Source organism: Pipistrellus kuhlii, unplaced genomic scaffold (genome assembly GCF_014108245.1).
Source record: "Pipistrellus kuhlii isolate mPipKuh1 unplaced genomic scaffold, mPipKuh1.p scaffold_m20_p_4, whole genome shotgun sequence".
NCBI classification, from domain to species: Eukaryota; Metazoa; Chordata; class Mammalia; order Chiroptera; family Vespertilionidae; genus Pipistrellus; species Pipistrellus kuhlii.
This window is the reverse complement of record NW_023425540.1, coordinates 89,703,785-89,726,570: the sequence shown is the minus strand read 5'-3', so window position 1 is coordinate 89,726,570 and position 22,786 is coordinate 89,703,785. Positions and strand designations below refer to the sequence as shown.

Below are 22,786 nucleotides of genomic sequence, written 5' to 3'. Positions count from 1 at the left end.
CTCTTCTCTACTATTCAGTTACTGTGTTGTACAGGTCATATAGGAAAGGCAGGATAAATCTTTCCTTTGTCAGTTTTCAAAGTAATGAATTGGTTCTCTGTCATCCCCAGAAGGTGACCGGTTAGTTTTCTTTTTAAAACATCATGAGTGAGCCCAGCTGCGTGGCTCAGTGGTTGAGCATCTACCTATGAACCACGAGGTCATGTTTCAATTCCTGGTAAAGGGCACATGCCCAGGTTGTGGACTCTATCCCCAGAAGAGGGTGTGCAGGATCAATGCTTCTCTCTCATCGCTGTTTCTATCTCTCTCCCTCTCCCTTCTCTGAAATCAATAAAAATATATTTAACAAACAAACAAAAACATGATCAGCATCTCCCCCCTCAGGATCACACCTGCACCTTTCCCCTTCTTTTTCCCCAGGGCCGTTGCCTTTGCTTTTCTCTCTCCTAAGCGCCAAGAGCCCTTTGGTGTATATAACTTGTTTCCTGAGCCTACGCAGCCCAGTTAGCTCACTTCTACTCCTGTAACTTTCTAATAAACTTTACCTTATAATTTGGGGGGGGGAAAATGCACCATTATCAATTCGTGGATTTAAATTCATTAATAGTTTTCAATTCATTGAAGTTACTATTATTGAAGCTCAAATGATCCCATCTTTAGCCAGAGGGAGCCTCTTTAACTTGTCTCCTGATTTCTTTTGACACAGTCCTAGTAGTCATTGGGTGCTGCCCTGGTATCTGGTGTAGGGGAGACACACTTTTACCTTTACCCTCTTAGGGTTTTTTGTCTGGGTCAGATCAACAAGAGAAAAGCATACATATTTATGCAATGCAAATTATATGTGACACAGGAACCTCATAAGGAATGAATACTCAAAGAAATTACAAAATTTACTTGCTGTTATATTAGGTTAAACAGAGAGAGGCAATTGTGGAACGTGCCTAAACTAGTGAATTCTATGAAAGAATAATTATTTTTAACAAGGTTTGTTTATATAGCATGCTCTCAGTTTCAGCTTCTTGATGATAAGAATGTTACTTTCCTTCAGGTGTTGGGAGGACATATATGAGAATTTCATCTGCTTTTGGAAAAAAAAAAAATCAGAATGTTTTTCTTTTTAAAAAAAAAAAATATATTCTTATTGATTTCAGAGAGAAAACGGGAGGGAGAGATAGAGACATCAATGATGAGAGAGAATCATTGATCAACTGCCTCCTGCCACACCCCTTACTGGGGATCAAGCCTGCAACCCGGGCATGTGCCCCTGATTGGAATCGAACCTGGGGACTCTTTAGACCGCAGGCCCAGCTCTATCCACCAAGCCAAACCAGCTAGGGCCAGAATGTTTTTCTTGGAGTTGCAACATTCTGTATTCCTCCACTGGTATGTCATAATGTTTAGGACTCATATATTTCCTGACCCCACTGGTATGTCATAATGTGTAAGACTCATACATTTCCTGACTCCAAACTTGGAATCAAATATTTCTCCAAGAAACCTTGGTTTCTTTTCATGGAAAATGATCATTCAAAAAACCATAATCTTGGTGCTAGAAATGCTATTGCTTCCAAGCCTTTTCAGTGATCAGAGCTAGTGTGTATGTAGATATAGATACATATCTATCTATCATCTATCTATCTATCTTTAAGATAAAATACCTTGTGAGTTCATACTGTTTCTATTTAAGTTCAGGGTTTTTATTTGTTGACTTCTATATGACACAGGGCTTCATTTTAAGAATACTGATTTTCAAGGACTTGGAAAGATAGAAGAAAAGACAATATTCCAGAATTTCTCATTTATTTTATCTCATATTACACATACAACAGTCTATACAAAAAAATTATGTCACAACTTGTTATGGCTATTGAAAACATTAAAAAAAATGCATATGCTATTTCCAACCTCTCAATTAAAATTTTTTTTTAATTTTTTATAATGTAATGTGTCTACATTGTCAGATCATGCAGCCATTACATAATATTATTCTCTTCTTTTTTAACCTAATTTAATCTTAGTTCTACAAGTAACTATATTTAACTCACCATCTTTTCCTTATATACATTATTTAGCACTCCTGAGAACAATATTCCTTGAGTTCTTACATGGCAGTAACAGTTGGTGCCATATATACTTGAAGCTCGTGGGTTTTGCTGGATAGAAAATCCTTAGATCTCATTTTCTACCCCTTTGAATATTTTAAATCTATGACTTCCATTTTCTTCTGTCACAGTGTCACTGTCAAAAAGTCTGTTGAAAATGTATTATTTAAAAATATTTTTTATTTTCCTTTTGAATTAAATACTCACTTTTAATTTTTAGCAAGTATTTTAGTTCTAGCTTTGGCTTTAATTTTCTTCTTCAGAAATTCCATTATCTGTATGCTGTAGTTTCTTTGCCTGTCTTCAACTTTCTCTCAGATTGTTTTTATCTTTCTTCATTTTTTTCATTAAAGTATTTTTTCATCTGCTAGTTCTCGTAGTTATATTTAAGTGTTTATTTGCTCCCATGGTTCTTCTACTTTTGTGTCTATTTTTTATTTTTTTATTTCTAATTTTTAAATTGTTAAATTTCTGAATTTTTAAAATTCTGAGTTACAATATTTTTTTCATGTGTTGTATAAGTCTTAATGTTTTTGTTTTATTTTTTTTAATTTTATTTATTGATTAAGGTATTACATATTTGTCCTCATCCCCCCATTACCTTACCAATCCCCTTCCCACTCATGCCTCCACCCCCTTGTTGTCTGTGACCACTGGTTAGTCTTATATGCATGCATACAAGTCCTTTAGTTGATCTCTCCTCTTTACCCCCACCCTCCCCTACCTTCCCTCTGAGGTTTGACAGTCTGATTGATAATTCCCTGTCTCTGGATCTGTTTTTGTTCATCAATTTATGTTGTTTATTATTTCCCATAGATGAGTGAGATCATGTGATATGTATCTTTCTCTGACTTATTTCACTTAGCATATGCTCTCCAGTTCCATCCATGTTGTTGTAAATGTTGAATTCCTTCTTTATTTTTAAATATATTTTATTGATTTTTTTTTACAGAGAGGAAGAGAGGGATAGAGAGTTGGAAACATTGATGAGAGAGAAACATCTATCAGCTGCCTCTTGCACACCCCCTACTGGGGATGTGCCCATAAGCAAGGTTCATGCCCTTGACCGGAATTGAACCTGGGACTTTTCAGTCCACAAGCCGAAGCTCTATCCACTGAGCCAAACCGGTTTCTGCTGAATTCCTTCTATTTAGCGCAGCAGAGTATTCCATTGTGTAGATGTACCACTGTTTTTTAATCCACTTATCTGCTAATAGGCACTTAAGCTGTTTCCAGATCTTAGCTATGGCAACTTGAGCTGCTATGAACATAGGGGTGCATATATCTTTTCTGATTGATGTTTCTTGCTTCTTGGGATATATTCCTAGAAGTGGGATTATTGGATGAAATGGGAGTTCCATTTTTAGTTTTTTGAGGAAACTTCATACTGTCCTCCACAGTGGCTGCACCAATTTGCATTTCCACCAGCAGTGCAGGAGGTTGTTTTTTTTCTCTGCATCCTTGCCAGCACTTATTGTTTGTTGATTTGTTGATGATAGCCATTCTGACAGGTGTGAGATAATATACATCATTTTCATTTTGATTTGCATCTCTCGGATAATTAGTGACTTTGAGCATGTTTCATATGTTTCTTGGCCTTCCTTCTGTCTTCTTTCAAAAGTTTCTATTTATGCCCGTTGACCATTTTTTTATTGTGTTGTTTATCTTCCTTTTGTTAAGCTGTATGAGTTCCCTGTAAATGTGGAAGGTTAAACCATTATTGGTGATAACATTGGGAAATATGTTCTTCCATGTAATGGGCTTTCTTGTTTTGTTGATGGTTTCTTTTGCTGTAAAAAGCTTTTTATTTTGATGTAGTCCCATTTGTTTATTTTCTCTTTATTTTCCATTGCCTTAGGAGCAGTATCAGTGAAGAAGTTCTTTTGGCATATGTCTGAGATTTTGCTGCCTGTGGATTCCTCTAGTATTTTTTTTTAATTAATCTTTATTGTTTATATTATAATACTACAAAGGTTCCTCATTTCTTCCCCCCTCCATCAGTTTCCCACCCCACCCATTGCCCCCTCCTCATCCATAGGTGCACAGTTTATGTTCAGTCTCTTCCTCCCTCCCTTTCCCCGATAGTAAATCCCTTTTCAGATAGTAAATCAGTTACTTAGCATTTTCTCGTATCAATAATACCTCCACATGCCCAATGATACACTTCACACAAAAGACATTTCCAAATAGGTCAACCAGCCTCATCCAGGCCCCACCCAAGGCACTCACAGATCAACACCCCAGCACTATACTAACTCAACACATCCAGATCTAAGCCTTCATTACTTGATTCAGCAGACCCTCAAGTTCCTGCAAAAGTTTCCAGCCATGTCTGAGAGGCAGCCGTGGGGCAGGGGCAGGCAAGGAGCGAGCTGCTCCGGGCCTGGCCTCTGTTGCTCTGGTCCGTTCCACAACCAGCTGCTCCGTGTCTGGTCACTGCTGCTCCCGACCCGGCTGCTCTGGGCCCGGCTGCTCCGGCCCCGGCCGCTCCGGGCCTGGCCGCTCCCAGCCTGGCAGTTGCTGCTCCGGGCCTGGCCGCACCCGACCCGGCTGCTCCGGGCCTGGCCGCTCCCAGCCTGGCAGCCGCTGCTCTGGGCCTGGCCACTCCCAGCCTGGCAGCTGCTGCTCCGGGCCTGGCCGCACGGATTCCTCTAGTATTTTTATGGTTTTCCATCTTATGTTTAAGTCCTTTATCCATTTTGAGTTTATTTTTGTGTATGGTGTAAGTTGGTGATCTATTGTAGTTGCATTTTTTTGCATGTATGTGTTCAATTTTCCAAACACCATTTATTGAAAAGACTGTCTTGACTCCATTGTATTTTCATGCCTCTTTTGTCGAATATTAATCGGACATAGTGGTTTGGGTCAATTTCTGGGTTCTCTATTCTCTTCTATTGATCTATATGTTCTTGTGCCAGTACCAGACTGTTTTGAGAACAGTGGCTTTGTAATACAGCTTGATATCTGGTATTGAGATCCCACCTACTTTGTTCCTCTTTCTCAATATTGCTGCAGCTCAATAAATGCCTGGCTGGGTACAGATAGCAGATTCTGTTGGCGATTTTTATGCCTGCACTTTATGCCAGGAACTGGCAGCTTCTGCTGTGTATTTTTTATGCCCGCACACTCACTCTCTCCTCTGCTCTGCCACCCGCACAACCACATCGGATGCCGGACTATAGGTCACGCCTCCTGAATCTCGCGTGACTTGTTATCTATGCGCATGCGTAATAGATAGCAGGTACGGCAGCCGGCGAGGCACAAGCCTCCTATGTCACCGCGTGTCATTGTGATGGAACGCAGTGGAGTGCAGTGATGACAGCGCGGTGCGGGCCACGTTGCAAGGCCTGGCGGGCCTTGTGTTTGACATGTGTGCTCTAGGTCTTTCTCCTGGCCTCTTGTACATATATGCTTTTAGGGTGGGTGGAATCCTCCTCAGTTTCAGTAGCTGTCCTCAAAAATGGCTCAAGTGCTTTCAAATGAATACTCCGTGGTTACTTTGGATTTTCATTGCAAGTCTGTCAAGGCATCCTGTTCTTTCCTCTACATTTTCTCACATAGGCACTTATAACACACAGGTGTTATGGCTACATACTTATCTACATTGTCCTCCTATATTGTAGGTGTACAAAATAAATCTACCTGTATTCTTGGGTTTTTTTTGGTCTTACAGATATTTTGTCATCCAGTTTTGTTGTAAATGTTATTTCATGAGCATTTGTTTTTGAAATCTATTTGCTCCCTTATGTGGGGATTTGGGAAGATACAGATTTTATGCTTACACTACAGCCATCTTCAAAGCTCATATATTGAATTTCTTTAAAATAACTTTTTATTGATTTGAGGGAGAGGGAGAGAGAAAGAGAGAAACATCCATGTGAGAGAGAAACATCAATCAGTTGCCTCCCACACTCACCCAACCAGAGATCAAACCCACAATCTGGGCATGTGCCCCAACTGGGAATCCAACTGACAACCTTTTGGTACATGGAACAACACTCAGCCAACTGAGTCACACTGGCCTGGGCCCATAATATTGATCTTTAAATACACTGCTGATTCAAATTGCATGTGTTATTTTTAAAATACGTTTTGCATCTACGTTCACTGACTTTGGCCAATAGTTTTTTATTTTGTTCTGTTGTTCATTTCAGTGTTGTAGTAACTTTGTAGAATTATTTGTATAGTTTTTTTTTAAAATAATTTCTGTACTTATAAATGATCAGTTTATATAATGTGAGAATAATTTGTTCCTGAAAGTTTCATAGAACTTTCTCATTAAAACCACCCCAGTTTGATATCTCTTTAAAATAGATCTTTAACTACTTTTTTATTTTATATATAGTAATTTGTCTGTTTAGCCTTTCTAAATCTTCTTGAGGCATTTAGTATTCACCTCCACTGCCAATAATTGGGCTGCCTCTCTGCATTCAGATCCTCTAACAGTGCTCCCTCATCCTCCAAAGTGAAATCTGGGTTCTTTTTATTCTCTGCACCCTGCTCACAGGATTCTCATCATTCCATTTATATTCATCACGTTGAACTGTTTTTGCCTTACCCCAAATACATTTAACTTTGCCTTTATGTAATAGAAATGATTGCTCATGTTTAAATGCTTTTATTTTCCTATGTATTGTGGGAGTGTAGAACTTGCTTTGTACAGAAGCTAGCATTATCCAAAGTTTATTGTTTAATACATACCTTGGGGTGATGATATGTAGTGATGGGAGGGAAGGTAGCAGCAGGGGAAGAACAGTTGCCCAGCGACTTCCTGCACACAGTCATCTAGCAGAGCCTCCTGCTGCACCACTCTGCAATTGTGATGAGTGGCCATGTGCCTGGGCTGGCTGGGTATGAGCCCAGGGTAGTTCCAGGTCTCAGTTACACCTTAAGCCCTTGTAGGTAGTACTTACTGATGTGTGTGTCTGTGTGTGTGTGCACGCACTATCATAACACTGCAGTGAACATCCTCACATCTGCCTCCTTGCCCACATGGGCCAGTGGAATTGTTACCCCTTCATGGACTGTTACCACTTGCTCAGAGAACATGAATGACTCAGGAGGCTTCTCTGCCTCTAGCCTTGCTTCTTGAAAGGGACCTGGTCGTGAGTGATGTATATTTAAAAGTCAAAGAGTTCATATGAGCACTGTCCTGCTGAGGGGTTGGTTATCTCTGACAGATTACTCAGGGCCAATTAATGCAGTTTACCTGAATTTGAAGAGATTCTAGTGTTCTCAATTTCCCATACCTTCTGATACCAAGGGGTAGAGATCAAGAATCTCCTCTGTCACCCTTCTCCCCAACACCTGGGGAATTGGAACTGCTGAGAAGAAATGTAGTGTCTCCCAGTGTCCCAGTATTCTGGAGTCTGAAATGAATGTTCACCACTGGTGTCTTTTGCAAGATTCTCCCAGAGATGTCTGGAGCTGTGGTCATAGAATAGAGTCACCTGCCATTGGGAGGTACAGTTAAGTGCCCTCTATAAGACTGTCCAGCAGGTGGTAGTGTTAGTTTTTTACACCAGTTGGGCAAATCAGGGTCCCTATAAGTAATAAAGAAAATGGGGAAGAGTAGATGACAAGGGAAACAAAGGAATCCCCCAAAGAAGTGTGACTTAGGAGTAGATAAGTGCTATCATCAGTGATGACTTTGACTATCTCTTCCTGGTACCTGGGTTATAGGAAGCAATCCCAATGCAACACTCCTCACCTGAAACTCCTACTCCTTCATTTGCTCCATTAAATGACAATCAGGCCCTAGCCAGTTTGGTCCAGTGGATAGAGCATCGGCTTGTGGACTGAAGAGTCCTGGGTTCAATTCTGGTCAAGGGCATGTACCTTGGTTGCAGGCTCCTCCACAGCCTGGGCCCTGGTCAGGGCTGTTGCAGGCAACCAATTCATGTTTTTCTCACATTGACATTTCTCTCTGTCCCTCTCCCTCTCTCTCTGAAAATCAATGGAAAAATATCCTCTGGTGAGGATTAAAAAATAAAGTGTCAAGCCGAAACTAGTTTGGCTCAGTGGTAGAACGTCGGTCTGCGGACTGAAAGGTCCCCGGTTCGATTCTGGTCAAGGGCATGTACCTTGGTTGTGGGCACATCCCCAGTGGGGGTGGTGCAAGAGGCAGCTGATCAATGATTCTCTCATCGATGTTTCTAACTCTCTAATTTTTTAAAATATTTTTATTAAATTATTATCTGTGTACATATTTTAACATTGCCCCCCCTCCCATACATCCCCCCCCCCCCGAGTTTTGTGTCCATTGGTTGTACTTATATTTATGTATACAAGTCCTTCGGTTGATCTCTTATCTCCCCCAGATATCCCTACCTTCCCCGCTGTAATTTGACAGTCTGCTTGTTGCTTTATCTAACTCTCTATTTCTCTCTCTTCCTCTCTGTAAAAAATCAATAAAATACTCAATATATTTTAAAAATAAATAAATAAATAGTCAACTTTACCCTTTAAAAAAAAATAACAATCAGGATAAACATGCCCTTTAACGGAACATACCAGGTGAGAAGTTGTCAGCAGGCTAATTACAGTGTTCATAGATCAAAGAAGGCTCTTTCACCAGAACTGTCACTTCGGTTTGGCTAAGGGTCCTGTTTGTGCTCATAGTCTCAAGCTGTCTCTTAGGCACACAGAGCAGGGCAGAGGGTAACTGAACAGTCAGAATGTTTAGGGGTGCCTGGTCCGGGAGGCTCTGTGGTTGAGTGTTGACCTGTGGATCAGGAGGTCATGGCTCAGTTCCAAGACAGGGCACATACATGGGTTGCAGGCTCAGTCCCCGGTGTGGGGCATGCAGGAGGCAGCCAGTCAATTGTCTCTCATCATTGATGATTCTCTCTCCCTCTTTCTCTCTGAGATTAATGAAAATATATATTTTTTTAAATGTTTAAGGTATTTGACAGTTGTGATTAGATGTTCATTCATTGAGAACATTTTTGTAACATGGTTTAAAGAAAAGGTATTTTTCTTTGTTTTCAAGCCCCATTTTTAAATTGGGTTGTTTGTTTGTTTGTTGTTGTTGTTGATGATGTTGAGTTGTAGGAGTTCTTTATATATTCTGAATACCAGACTCAATAAGATAAATGATTTTCAAATATTTTCTCTCACTGTGTGAGCTGCCTTTTCACTTTCTTGATAGTATCCTTTGATGCACAAAAGTTTTAAATGTTTAAGTCAAATTTATATTTTCTTTGTTGGTTATTTTTATTTCAGGTTCCAGAAATCATTTACAAATCCAATGTTGTGCAGCTTTTACCCTATATTTGCTTCTAAGAAGTTTGTGTGGTTTTTTAAATACATTTTTATTGATTTTCTTACAGAGAGGAAGGGAGAGAGATAGAGAGTTTGAAACATTGATGAGAGAGAAACATCAATCAGCTGCCTCCTGCACACTGGCTTCTGGGAATATGCCTGTAACCAAGGTGCATGCCCTTGACCAGAATCGAATATGGAACCCTTGAGTCCACAGGCTGACGCTCTATCCACTGAGCCAAACCAGTTAGGACACTTCTAAGAGTTTTATGGTTTAGCTCTTATGTTAAGGTCTTTGTCGATTTTAAGTTAATTTTTGTTATAGAATGTGGCAAAGATCTAACTTTATTCTTTTTTAAAAATAAATCTTTATTGTTCATATTATTACAAATATTCCTCTTCCCCCCCCCCCCATTGCTCTCCTCCACCAGGTTCCCACCCCACCCTCTGCCCTTTTCCCACCCCACCATTGTCCTCATCCATAGGTGCACAGTTTATGTTCAGTCTCTTCCCACATCCCCCTCTCCCCTTTTTCCCAAGAATCGTCAGTTCACTCCCCTTCCATACCTCTGATTCTATTATATTCAACAGTTAATATTGTTCATCAGGTGTGTTTTTTTTAATTTCCTTGGTTTTTAGATTCACTTGTTGATATTTATGTATTTGTTGTTCATAATTTTTATCTTTGTTTACTTTCTCTTCTGAAAGAACCCCCTTCAGCAATTCATATAATTCTGGTTTGGTGGTGATGAACTCCTTTAGCTTTTTTTTTTTTATTAGTGAAGCTCTTTATCTGGCCTTCGATTCGGAGTGATAGCTTTGCTGGATAGATTATTTTTGGCTGTAGGTTCTTACTATTCATCACCTTGAATATTTCTTGCCATTCCCGTCTGGCATAGTTTCTGTTGAGAAGTCAGCTGACAATCTTATAGGTGCTCCTTTATAGGTAACTACCTGCTTTGCTCTTCCTGCTTTTAATATTCTCTCTTTGTCTTTTGCTCTTGGAATTTTAATTATGATTTGTCTTGGTGTGGTCTTCTTTGGATTCCTTTAGTTTGGAGTTCTGTGTGCTTCCTGGACTTGTAAGTCTATTTCTTTCCCCAGGTGGGGGAAGTTTTCTGTCACTATTTCTTTCAGTATGTTTTCGGTATCTTGCTCTCTCTCATCTTCTGGGACCCCCATAATTCTGATGTTGGTTCGCTTGAAGTTGTCCCAGAGGTTTCTTACACTATCTTCAACTTTCTGGATTCTCTTGTCTTCTTGCTTCTGCGGAGGAGTGTCTTCTGGCTCTTTATGTTCCAAATCTTTGACTTGATTCTTGTGATCTTCCATTCTGTTTTTAGGACTCTGTATAATATTTTTTATTTCAGACCATGTATTCTTTATTTCTTGTTGATCCCTTATTATTTCTTGTTGATCCCTTATTAGTTCTTGTTGATCCCTTTTCATATCCTCATAAGTCTCGTTTATTTTATTGGCATTTTCTAGGAGATTCTTGAACAACCTTATAAGTGTGGTTTTTAACTCTATATCCAGTCGCTTTTTGTCCTCCATTTCTTTCGTTTGTGGTCTATTTCGTTGTCTCAGCATTTTCAGTACTCGCTGCAGACACCTCTGAGAGAAAGGTGCCCTCGATTTTCACCTGCTACCAAACAGTCTAGGCTCTCCTCCAATGAGCCCGGAACTGGGGTTCAGTTCAGTTGGAAGTGGGGTTGGAGGTGTCATTCAGAGCAGTCCGGAGCTTTTGTCTCCTTCCCACCAGGGCAATCCCACGGCACAGCCAACGGACCCTTCACTGCATGCAATGTGCGCGCCTCCGGGACCTCCTTTCGCCGCTCCCCTGGGTTCCACCTTACCGCCCAGTTCCCTCTGTGTGAGCCTGGGTCCCCGGGGTCTGGCCTAGAACTGGAGTTCAGAGCAGTTGGAACTGGGGCCCAGTACAGTCCGGAGCCTTTGTCTCCTTCCCGCCAGGGCAATCTGGCAGCAGAGTCAACAGTCAGTCCTCTGCGCGCAATGTGCACGCCTCCATGGCTCTGCCTTTCACCGCTCCCCTAGGATTCCGCCTCACAGCCCCGGCTCCCTCTGTTTAAGCCTGGGTCCTCAGGGTCTGGCCTAGAACTGGGGTTCAGTGCTGTCAGGTCTGGGGTTCAGCACAGTCGGAGCTTTTATCTCCTTCCCGCTAGGGAACGCCAGCCAGGCACTCAGCTGCCCTCCTCTCCGGCTTCCTGCTCTCCGCGCGCGCCACGTGTCTCTGTGCCTTAGGCTTTTACAGCTCCTTGGCTCTTCCTTCTGGTTTTCTCCTTGCTTCCCGTTGTAGAATTTCCAGTCAGTCGACTTTCCTGTAGTTCTGAGTAATGTCCATTTTATATTTTAGTTGTATTTTATTGAAATTGTTGTGTGCGGTTGCGGCTAGGTGTTTACCTGTGCCATCTTGGATTCTTCTAGATTCTCCCTAACTTTATTCTTTTGCATCTGGATATCTGGGTTTGATATCTGGGTTTGGTCAAGGGCATATACCTTGGTTGCAGGCTTCTCCCCTTCTCAGTACCATTTTTACTAGTTCCATTCCATTGTTATCAGAAGAGTCACTTTCGGATTAAAATAAAATCGTTTTTCTTGAAAAAAAAAAAGTCACTTCCTGTTTGTCATGTACCAATTAACAATGAGGATATTTTATGAGAAATGCATCAATAGGCAATTTCAACATTGTGTGAACCTCATAGACTGTACTTACCCAAACCTAGATGTTGTAGCCTACTGCACACCTAGACTATCTAGTGAAATAGCCTATTCCTCTTAGGCTACAAACCTGTATAGGATGTTACTGCACAGAACAATATGAGATTAAATCAAACACAAGAGAAAGCAATGTAGGAAAGAGATATGGTAAGCCTGTGATATATGAGGCCTTTGCTGGCTAACATGGCATGCTGATTTACAGAATTTTTTTTATGTGTAGAAAGGGTACACAAAATAATGATTAAAAGTACAGCGTATTAGATACATAAATCATTAATTCATCAAGTATTACATGCTTTACATAATTGGATATGCTATACTTTTTTTTTAAGTATACTTTTATTTTTTAAAAGGTCTGATATACCTCAAATTTTAATAAAAAGCCCTATACATACATTTGCTACTAAAAATTGAAAGAGCACATAAAAAAATGTGTTACAACTCATTTGTAAGGGTTATGCCTAAATTGACTCCATGTCATAATTCTCAAAGATAGTATCAGAAGGATCTTCATGTAATAGGCAATAACTACAGCTACATCTAAGTCTTGGGCTTCCTGCTTGAATCATTAACTTGGAATGGCATGTCATAACTTCAATCAGCCTTCCAATCCTTTCTCGCAACCTTTCTTTCTAGACACTTGCCACTATCCTCACTCCATGTCTCCTTGTGTGGCGCATGCTTTGATTTAACCCCAGTCCTGCTGTCTTGCTTTTGGGGTGAACGTTTTGGTGGAAGGGAAGGGAATTTGGTACTAGGATTGAGTCAAGTTACTAAGGTCCTTTGCTAGTACTTTTGAGACAGCTGAGTGCCAGCTGAATCTTCTTCTCCGGCGTCTGAAAAAAGTCCAGGGTTGAGAGTAAGTTAACCTTCTTTGGTGAGTCCATTGGAAGGCTAGTCATAGCCTGAAGTTCCTCTGTGATTCCATCCCCAAAGAGTTCAAGCAGAAGGTGATGCTCAGAACTCTCAAATTGCTAAAAGTAGCCCAGAAAGAACCGTATAGCCCCAAAACAGAAAATCCCAGTTTCTTACCTGAGCTATACTTTTATTCGCCTGGAAGTACAGTGGTTTTGTTTACACCAGCATTACCACAAACAGGTGAATAATGTTGTGCTACAAGCTTATGTCACTAGGAAATAGGAATTTTTCAGTTTCATTATAATCTTATGGGATCACTGTTGTTGACCAGAACATTGTTATACTGTACATGGCTATATTTCAATCTTTTTATATTTATTAAAAACTTCTCTTGCCGAAGCCGTTTGGCTCAGTGGATAGAGCGTGGCTTGCGGACTGAAGGATTCTGGGTTCGATTCCGGTCAAGGGCATGTACCTTGATTATGGGCACATCCCCGGTGGGGGGTATGCAGGAGGCAGCTGATTGATGTTTCTCTCATCAATGTTTCTAACGCTATCTCTCTCCCTTCCTCTCTGTAAAAAATCAATTAAAAAATGTATATATATATATTTTTTTTTTTAAACTTCTCTGGTTTAATATATGGTATATCCTGGAGACTATTCCATATGCACTTGAGAAAATGTGTATTCTACTGTCATTGGGTGGAGTGTTCTGTATATGCCGATTGATCTATCATGTTTTTCCATTACATTGTTTCCTTATTAAGCTTCTTTTTGGTTGTTCTGCCCATTATTAAAAGCAAGGTATTGAAATCTATCATTATTATAGAACTGTATATTTTTTCTTTCAATTCTCTCAATGTTGGTTTCATATATTTTGGAGTTCTGATATTTGCTGCAAATATATTTATATTACTGTTATATAAATATAACAGGTTAAAAGCAACCCTTTTATCATAATTTTTTTCATGTCTTTCTTTGTCTCTTGTAACAGTATTTACTTAAAGCTATTCTGCTGATACTAGTATAGAACCACTCCAGCTCTTTTTTAGTATTATTTGTGTGGAATATCTTTTTCTGTCATTTCACTTTCAACCTATCTGTGAGTTTAGATCTAAAGTGTGTGCCTTGTCCACAACATATACTTGGAATGTGGTTTTAATCCATTTTGCCAATCTGTGCCTTTTGATTGGGGAAATTAATCTATTTATATTTAACATAATTATCAATAAGAACTTACTTTTGCATTTTGTTATTTGTTTTCTGGATGTCTTTAGCTTTTTTCTTAATTCATCCATTACTATCTTCTTTTGTGTCTAGTTGATTTTTGATGGTGATATTCTAATTCCTTTCTCACTTCCTTTTGTGTATATCCTCTATATTTTCTTTGTGGTTACCATGGAGATTACAGATAACATCCCAAAGCTTAACCTAAATTGTATTGATATCAACTCAACTTCAATAGCTCACAAAAACTCTTATATATAGCTCTGTCCTTGCCCCGCTTTAGATTATTTATGTCACAAATTACATACTTACACATAGTGTGCCCACTAATGTGGATTTATAATTATTTTTATGCATTTGTCTATTAAATCCTGTAGGACATAAAAAGTGGAGCTACAGATCAAAATTACAATAATATTGGTGTTTACATTAGTCAATGGAGTTATAGTGTGTGTTATGTACTATTGAATTGGCTCTGACTCCTGGCTACCCTAGAAATGGCTGGGCTTGCTTTCATTTAAAAAAAATATATTTTTATTGCTTTCAAAGAGGAAGAGAGAGGGAGAGATAGAAACATCAATAGGTTGCTTCCTGCACTCCCCCTACTGGGGACTGAGGCCACAAACCAGGCATGTGCCCTGACCAGGAATGGAACCATGACCTCTTGTTCATTGGTCAATGCTCAGCACGGAACCACACTAGTCGGGCTTGCTTTCATGCTTTGTCCATGTTTTCCTTTAGCTCTTTGACAATACTTAAGACAGCTGTTTTAAAGTCTTTGTCTAATAAAGTATTTGTCGATGTTTGTGCTTCCTCAGAAATGGTTTTTGCCATGTCATATTGTTTTTTGAATGGGACATGTTTTCTGGTTTCTTTGTATGTTTTTTATTGTTGAAAATTAGGTATTTGAAAAAACAACCAGCTCTCCATATCCTTTCAGACTGATGCCATGCCTGGGAAGTCCTTCAATGATTTGCTTGATTTGCTCTGAGCCTACAAATTAGCTCCAGGTAAAAGGTTAAGGTCTTCTCTGGTCTTTTCTGAGGATATGTTTGCTTGGGTTTGTGTGTGGCTTTTATATACATGGCTGTTTTTGAAAGTCTTAATTACCCAAAGAGTCTCTTCTCCAGCTTCTTTTTGTCGCATTACATTGTCTATTATATATCTCCACTTATAAACTCCTGTTCCAGATGGCTGAGAGTCTTTGTTCTTCCCATAGTTTTCACAATTAATGCCTGCTGCTTTTCTCTTCCTGAGATCCAAGTTAGATGAGACAGAGGTCAGATAACCCAAGATGGGTTAGAACTGTGGTCGGCAAACTGCGGCTTGCGAGCCACATGCAACTCTTTGGCCCCTTGAGTATGGCTCTTCCACAAAATACCACGGCCTGGGTGACTGTATTTTGAAGAAGTGGCGTTAGAAGAAGTTTTAAGTTTAAAAAATTTGGCTCTCAAAAGAAATTTCAATCATTGTACTATTGATATTTGGCTCTGTTGACTAATGAGTTTGCCGACCACTGGGTTAGAACATTGCAAATAAGATCTCCCCTATTTCCTCTTGTTTGAGGGAGGTAATTGGGTTGCTGCCCCTCTAGACCAGCACCCAACTTTTTGGACCTCAGGGACCACCATTTGGTGACTTCTGCTCTAGACCAAGACAGTGCCATGCCAGGGAGGGTTGGCATTAATTGGGCATTTACTTGACTTACATAGAGATTTGACTGTTTTTCAGATCTCTAGTAAGGTTAGTTCAGCCAGTATTGGATGGTTGTTTTTTTCTGTTGTCTTCTTGGGAACAAGGGCTTGGAGCTTCCTAGTCATCCATTTTGCTGATGCCATTCCTTAACTGTATGTTTTCTATAGATGGTCTATTGTCATGTTGATGAGATTCCTTCCTATTCCTAGTATACTGATTTTTTTTGTGTGTATTTTTTTTTTAAATGACATGGGTATTGACTTTTGTGAAGTGTATCTCCTGCAGTCTATTAATATGATATGATTCTTCTTCTTTGGCTTGTTAATGTGGTGACTTATTTTTGAATCATCTTGTGATAAATTCCACTTGGTTGTGATAGATAATTATTTTTATACATTGTTTGGATTAAAATTGTTTATATTTTGTTGAGGATTTTTGTATGTATATTCATGAAAGATATTAATGTTTTCCTCTTTTAGAATGTCTTTGTTCGGTTGGGTATTAAGGTAATGCAGAGCAGAATGAGTTGGGACGTGTTTTCTCTGCTTTTTTCTTCAGAAAGAGAATGTAGAGAATTGGTATAACATGTTAAATTTCGGTGGAACCCACCTGGGCGTGGTGCTTTCTGTTTTGAAAGGTTATTGTTGATTCAGTTTTTTTAGTAGATATAGGCCTACTCAGATTATCTGTTTCTGCTTGTATGAGTTTTGGTTGATTGTGCTTTCAAGGAATTTAAGAAGGGGAAGAAGAAGAAAAAGGTAAAGATAAAAATTATGAATAACAAAGTGACAACAAATTGATATCTATCAACAAGTGAATCTGCAAATCAAGTGAATAAAAAAATCTGATGAACAGAATAAACTGGTGAATATAATAGAATCAGGGACATAGAAAGGGAGTGGACTGACAATTCTCGGGGCGGGGGGGGGGGGGGCGGGGTGAGGGAAGAGACTGGACAAAAATTCTACACCAATGGATGAGGACAGTGGAAGGGGGGTAAGGGCCTGGGGTGGGGTGGCACCAGATGGAAGAGAGCTATTGGGGGGGGGGGGGGGAAGGAAGGAACAACTGTAATAATCTGACCAATAAAAATTTATTAATAAAAATATTAAAAACAACAACAACCAACAGTTTACCTGAGGGTAGGCCTTAACAAGGATACTCTGGGCATATCTCAAAATGGCTACTTTTCCCTTCCCCCTGCCAGAAGCACAAGGGTGTTTTGTTTTGTTTTGTTTTGTTTTGTTTTTTCTTTGACTTCCACTGTGAGAACTTGGTGAGGCTCATGGAAGCAAAACTCACAAAGGTATGAGGGTCCCCCTAATGGACCCTCCTGAAACTTTATTAACTCTCAAACTAAACTTGTCCACACTGTGCCTCTAGCAGTTCATCATTTATACTTTGTTTTTTTCTGCAGTTTCTGCCCTGGGTTCCTGATTCAGTAGGCCGTGATTCTTTGTATCTGCCTGTCTTTTTCTCCAGTTGCTTGGGTAGTGTCTTGTCCTGTGACCTCAATTCTCTGATGGATCTAAAAAGAGTTGTTGTCTTCTGTTTGTTCAGCCTTTTTCTTAGTGTAAGGATAATATGACAACTTCCAAGTTATTTACATGCCAGATTAGAAAATGAAAATCCCTTGCCTTTATTTGCTTATTTATTTTTTAAAATATTAAAGTATAGTTGGTATACAATATTATGTTAGTTTCAGGTGTATAGCATAGTGATTCTGATGTGATTGCCACAATAAGTCTATTAACCAATCATCTCCCACTGGACAAACTTATTATGATATTGTTGACATAGTTCTGGTGTATACATTACTTCCCCTTGGCTTGTTTATTTTATAACTGGAATTTTGTACCTCTTATCCACCTTTACCTTCTTATCCTTCCCCCTCCCTCTTCCCCTCTGGTAACCTCAATTTGTTCTCTTTATCTGTGGGTCTGTTTCTGTTTTGTTTATTCATTTAGTTTTGGGGGAAAAAATATATATATATATATATATATATATATATATATATGTATATATATTTTTATTTTTTTATTTTTTTTAGTGAGAGAGGAAGGCAGAGGGAGAGAGAAACATTGATATAAGAGAGAAGCATCAATTGGTTTCCTCCTGTACCCATTCCAACCAGGGACTGAACCAGCAACCTGGACAAGTACCATTAGTGGGAACTGAACCCTGACCTTTTGGTGCATAAGACAACATTCAGCCAACGGAGCCACACCATCCAGGGCAATAAGTATGGCACAACCCTAGTATGAAATTTAAAAAATAAAGGTGACATTCCATTGTCCTCTTTATTAAAGCAGAAGTCTCTTGTTCTTATTTATCTACACTAATAAAAGAGAAACATGCAAATTGACCATCCCTCCACTACACCCACCAACCAAACAGAGTGAGTATGCAAAGCAACCCAACAAAGATGGGGGTTGATTTGCATACACAGGCACAGAGTGAAGACTGAAGATAGCATAGAAGGAAGCCAAGTGCTGCCGATGGGAGTGAATCTGTGGAGAAGGGAGCGAGGCATAGGAGACGGGAGGGGTAGCGAGGCAGCTTCACTCGGGCAGCAGGAAGCCCAATTCATCTTCTTGCAACGGGCCTCTAGTCAGTACATAATGTGCTTTTTTAGCCTGGCTGCTTTTAAGATTTCTTTTATTTTTATTTTTTTATTTTCTTTTATAATAAATCTTTTTTGTTCAGATTATTACAGGTGTTCCTCTTTCCCCCCTCTTCTCCCATAGCTCCCCTCCACCTGATCCCCAACTCCACCCCATGCCCTTACCCCCCGTCCCTGTCTTCATCCATAGGTGTAAGATTTTTGTCCAGTCTCTTTCCTCATCCCTCAAACTCCCTTCCCCCTGAGAATTGTTAGCCCAATCCCTTTCTATGTCCCTGATTTTATTATATTCACTAGTCCATTTTGTTCTTCAGATTTTTTAAAAAATATATATTTTATTGATTTTTTACAGAGAGGAAGAGAGAGGGATAGAGAATTAAAAACATCTATTAGAGAGAATCATCAATCAACTGCCTCTTGCACACCCCCTAACTGGGAAATGTGCTCACAACCAAGGTACATGCCCTTGACCGGAATCGAACCTGGGACCTTTCAGTCTGCAGGCCGATGCTCTATCCACCGAGCCAAACTGGTTTTGGCTGTTCTTCAGATTTTTTATTCACTTGACTTATATACAATATATACTTATATATATATATATATGTGTGTGTGTGTGTGTGTGTGTGTGTATGCGTATATATATATATGTATATATATGTATATATATTTTATTGATTTTACACAGAGAGGAATTGAGAGGGACAGAGAGTTAGAAACGTCGATGAGAAAGAAACGTCTACCAGCTGCCTCTTGCACACTCCCCACTGGGGATGTGTCCACAACCAAGGTACATGCCCTTCACTGGAATCGAACCTGGGACCTTTCAGTCCTCAGGCCAACGCTCTATCCACTGAGCCAAACCTGTCCCAGCTCACTTGATTTTTAGGTTCACTTGTTGGTAGATATGTATTTATGTCTTTTTGTTGTTCATAATTTTTACCTTTACTTTTTTCTTCTTCCTCTCCTTAAAGAATACCCTTCAGCATTTCATGTAATTCTGGTTTGGTGTTGATGAACTCCTTTAACTTTTTCTTGTCTGTGAAGTTCTTTATCTAACCTTCAATTCTGAATGATAGCTTTGCTGGGTAGAGTAATCTTGGTTGTAGGTTTTTTTTTTTTAGGGAATAGAGAGTTAGAAACATCGATGAGAGAGAATCATCGATCAGCTGCCTCTTGCTCCACCCCCACTGGGGATGTGCCCACAACCAAGGTACCTGCCCTTGACCAGAATCAAGCCTGGGACCCTTCAGTCCACAGGTCGATGCTCCATCCACTGAACCAAACTGGTTAGGGCTATTTTTAATATTTTTATTGATTTCAGAGAGGAAGGGAGAAGGAGAGATAGAAACATCAATGATGAGAGAGAACCATTGATTGGCTGCCTCCTGCATGCCCCCTACTGAGGATCAAGCCCGTAACCTGACCCTCAATGGGACCCTCTAGTCTGCAGGCTGACGCTCAATCCACTTAGCCAAACCAGCCAGGGATTTATTTATTTATTTATTTATTTATTTATTTATTTATTTATTTTATTGATTCTTATTTTATTTATTTATTTATTTTTTTTACAGAGAGGAAGGGAAAGGATAGAGTTAGAAACATTGATGAGAGAGAAACATCGATCAGCTGCCTCCTGCATGCCCCCCACTGGGGATGTGCCCTTGACCAGAATCGAACCTGGGACCCTTCAGTTCTCAGGCCAATGCTTTAGCCACTGAACCAAACCGGCTAGGGCTGATTTATTTTTAAAAAATATTTTTAAAAATTCTTTATTGTTGAAAGTATTACGTAAGTCTCCTTTCCCCCCCATTGACCTCTTCCAGTCCACTTCTGCCCTCTTAGTATTGATTTCTTGAGGGTTTTTTTTTTCTGCTTGAGTTTTATTAATCCTCTTAAATCTATGAATATGTAGTTTCCATCATATTTAGGAAATTTTTCTTATTTTTTTCAGACATTGTTTCTGTCTATTGCTCTTCTTCTGGGACTCTAGTTTCATGCATATTGGATTACTTGATAATATCTGGTGCTTTGCTCCCACACCTTCTCTGTGCTTTATTTGAATAGTTTCATTTTCCATGTCTTTGAACTCTGATCTTTTCTTTTTCAGTGTTTAATGTTAATCTGATAATGTGTATGTTTTCATTTCAGATATTGTTTATTTCATCTGCAGACGTTCTAAGGTTTGGGTTTATACCTTCCATGATTTCATCAAGCTCTACCTTCCTAATACATGAAGCATATGTAGTATAATATCTGTTTTATTGCCCTTGTCTGCTGGTTCCTCTATTTCTGTCAGTTTTAGGTCAGTTCCTATTCATTGATTTTCTTATACTCATGGTTCACATTTTATCTTTTTTGCATATCTGACATAGTAGTTATCAAACCATCCTCCATTGCCTACTTGTAATACTAGAACATTTCTCCTTTGTCAGCTAGACTGGTGCTAATCTGTCAGTGGAGGGTGCTGGAAGGGAAAAGTCCTCTTTTCCTGGTTCTGTGTGCTTTGCTTGTTACTGTTCTGTGATGTGAACTAACATTGGAACACATAGGGCTGCTCACTCCGGTGTTTCCATGGCACTTTTCTCTGGCAGCTTCCTAGCTACAAATTCAGCAGCACTTTCACAGCTGCCAGCGGTGAGGTTACTTATATATCTGGAAGGGGACAGGCACTGCCAGGCAAGTTCCATGGAAACCCCAGCTGGCCTCCTGGTAGCTTTCTGGTGAGGTCATCAGTACCTCCACCCTAGTGGCATCCTAGCACTCTTTGCAGACAGCTTCCCAGCTAATTTTGTTAGCATCCTAGCAGGTGGTGGTTACCCCTCGGCCTTGGTTTTGGAGAGCCATTGAATTTCCATCCAGTGGGCTGTGACCACCCATCTCCCAGGTTGGAATCCTTCCCTTGGGTAGCTCTCTTCACCCTAGGCCAGTGGTCGGCAAACTCATTAGTCAACAGAGCCTAATATCAATAGTACAATGATTGAAATTTCTTTTGAGAGCCAAATTTTTTAAACTTAAACTTCTTCTAATGCCACTTCTTCAAAATATATTTAAATATATATATTTTTTTTTTTTAAAAATACATTTTTTTTTTTAAATAGACTCGCCCAGGCCATGGTATTTTGTGGAAGAGCCAACTCAAGGGGCCAAAGCGCCGCATACGGCTAGTGGAGCTGCAGTTTGCCAACCATGGCCCTAGGATATTCTGTAGAGTTCTCTTTTGTCCCCTTTTAGTTAATTCTCTATAAATAGTTAATAATTCTTTTAAAATATATATATATATTTTATTGATTTTTTACAGAGAAAAAGGGAGAGGGACAGAGAGCTAGAAACATCAATGAGAGAGAAACATCTACCAGCTGCCTCCTGCACACCTACCGAGGATGTGCCCTCAACCAGTGTACATGTCCTTGACCGGAATCGAACCTGGGACTTTCAGTCCACAGGCCAACGCTCTATCCACTGAGCCAAACCGGTTTCGGCAATAATTCTTTATATTAACTTCCATTGTTTAAAATACTGTGTGATTTCTGTGGCCTGGCTGAGCCCTGATAGACATGGCCATTTTATTGTGGAATACTGGATACTGTGAACTTATGTTGTTAGTTGCTGGGTTGCTGGGTTTTGTTATTTCTTCAAATAGTTTGAAATTTGGTCTGGCGTGCAGTTCAGTTCCTTGGCATCAGTTGGTCCTTACAGGCTTGCTTGTGAGCTTTGTTAGGGTGGGTCCAGAGCTGCCCTCGGTCTATGGTTGATTGAGCCCCATTGTGAAGGGGGATGCCCTTCTAAGGATTCTACCCAACACCCTGTGAATTAGGAGGACTTTCCACATGGCTTGTGGGAACACAAAAGATTCCCATCGCTCTATGAGCTCTGGCAATTTTCTGTCTGCTCATTTCCATGGATTCTTGCCTGGTCCCCGTGCGTGATTTCTCTCACACAAGTGCAGACCTGTCCTCAGCTGAAGACTCAAGGCACCCTCTGTAGATCCTGGAGCTCTGTTGTCTGTGCATCCCCATCCCCTAATACTCTGTCTCATACATTCTAGCTACTGGGCCTCCGTGACCTCCTACCTCTCCTTCCAGGAGATGGCTGGGTCTGGCTTTTTCCTCCTTACGCTGTAGCCTGGGAACCACCTCGGCCGTAGCTGGGACAGTCATAGGGCTCAGTCTGCGGTTCCCTTTCTTTTGGGGAATCGCTGTTCTGCACTGGTGTTCAGGGACTAAGAACACATATCATTTCTTGTCCAGTTTTACCATTGTTCAGGGTCCCTTTTACTCTA

General features: G+C 40.0%; 1 long non-coding RNA gene across 3 annotated transcripts in view; it reads left to right on the top strand.

Annotated features, from left to right (window-relative positions):
• LOC123651174 overlaps nucleotides 1-22,786 on the top strand; it is a 34,480-nt gene that overhangs the window by 3,685 nt on the left and 8,009 nt on the right. The gene's annotated exons all lie outside the window — the stretch shown is intronic.